Genomic DNA, 2,168 nt, shown 5'->3' with positions numbered 1-2,168 from the left:
TATCCATTGTTATAATCCTAATTTGATCAATGATCCTCTATATGAATGATCTACACTGTAAAGGGATTAGATTACTGTTACACCCTACAATGTATTTAATCCTTAAAACACTTAACCCCGTATAAATGATATTTCAGCTTATGTGAAATGAGATCTCCACCATTTATTTTTCGTTTGGTCAAGCTCGAAGGAGATCATCCTTTACTTACTATTTGGCAGATAGAAGCTATAGATTCCATGTTTATGTTAGCGCTCCTACTCAATTGCACTACCGTGTTCCCAAAATGTACGTATCACCCTGACCTAAAAGTAGGCTTAACTAACAAATCAAAGAACACGAATAGCCTCTTGAGATTGAGCCTAATCATAACAGGATTAAGATCATTTGATCTAGGATCAACTAGGCGATATTGACTTGAATAGATATTATGGTAAGTTTAATAAATCTAAGTCAAAGTTCAATATCGGTCCCTTCCGGTGCATACTCCATGCATCCAACCTGAACTTTACTTTAACCAATGCTCTGGAAAGAACATAGCATTTCTCCAAATGCAAGTAAACTCTGTTGTAGATTATCATATCAGTAAAACCCTGTGTCGGACAAATCTAGGAAACTTTATTCACATAGTCATGTTTACTTTCCAATATGTTGACAACACAATAAACAGGATCAAGTATGTGAAAAGGGTTTCAGATGAATTTATACATTATGTACACATAATCATGAAACAAATCATGTGAACCATGCAACATTAAATGTTATTTTTGATCTATATTAATAAGTAAATCTGATTATATTGAAATGAGTTTTATTTAGGTCATAAAACCCAACAAACTCCCACTTGCACTAATATAAAACAAAAAATGCATTTCAAATAATCTCAACACCTTGATATACAAATCAAGTGTAGTAGTAGTAAACTCCTCGTAATAGGATCTGAAAGGTTGAATTAAACACAACCTTTTCTCCACCATTACTCTTCCTTAATCACAAAATTATTGATAATGTGAAATTCCTCTCTATATGTCTACTCTTTTTGGGATACTGGATTCTATACCTTTGGCAACTACTTTTGGTTAATCAGGAAATAACACTAGTAGTTAAGGCAATTTTGAATGGTGCCAAAGATGTATAGAACTTTCCTTAGACTGAATAAGTACCTTTCATGCAACTCTAACATTCAGTCCCTTTCTGGTAGACCTAGAGACTTCAGATAGGTTTTTACACTTCTCCAAAATCACTATTCCACCCCAAGAGTAATCACCATCTTATTAGAAAGATTTTCTAGCACAAAGGCAAATTTCGAAATCTTATGTGGAGTAGTCTAAGACTTTTAAACACACCCTTATAGACTAACATATAGTTCCTCTTCTTAATCTTAAGATTTAGTTGATTGTCTTCCAATGTTCTCCTCCTGGATTAATCTGATACTTACTCATTACTCCCACTCAACAACAGGTGCCTGGTCTAAGGCATACTAAAGCATATCTGAGACCTCTCACTGTTGCTATAAGAAATTCTTTCATGGCTTAATCTTTTCTGGAATAGTTGAGACTTTTCCTTAGATAAATAAAATCTATGCCTAAGAAGTTGTGAAGCTTCTATAGATTGCCATTAGAAAGAAAATGCTTCAGCATCTTACTAAAGTAAGTTGCTTGTATTAGAGTAAGTAATTACCAGGTATACCACAAGCCATAGGTTTAGATAAACTCAAACTTATAATACTAGGAAAGGGGAGTTTTGTTAAGTCCATTGAATAGACTTATAAACGAAAATTTTATTTTATGTCCTTGTAATAGAAAACTTTAAGTTATTCCATGTGAATGGATTAAACCATAGTTCTATTGGCTTTTCTTCTTAGTTTCTTATCTTGATAATCCATTAATTGTTTAAACTCACAATGGATTTTAATCACTAGTGTCTTCCAAGTCATAAGAAGGTGAGTTCCTAGAAACTCTCCCACTACGACAAGGTACCGTGAATTATGTCTAAGAAAACTAAATGGTATTAACCTCTTTGGTTGTGACAAGACAACAGAGGCAGTGGGATCATCATATGTCAAATAAGATGATAGAACACTTTTGGAATCAAGAAAAATATCTCCTTTATTTGCTACTTTATTTTCAGACTTAGTCATTTTCTTAGAAAAGTAGTATTTGTTTGAACA

This window comes from Cannabis sativa, chromosome 1 (assembly GCF_029168945.1).
Source record: "Cannabis sativa cultivar Pink pepper isolate KNU-18-1 chromosome 1, ASM2916894v1, whole genome shotgun sequence".
Lineage (NCBI taxonomy): Eukaryota > Viridiplantae > Streptophyta > Magnoliopsida > Rosales > Cannabaceae > Cannabis > Cannabis sativa.
This window is presented reverse-complemented; position numbering follows the sequence as displayed.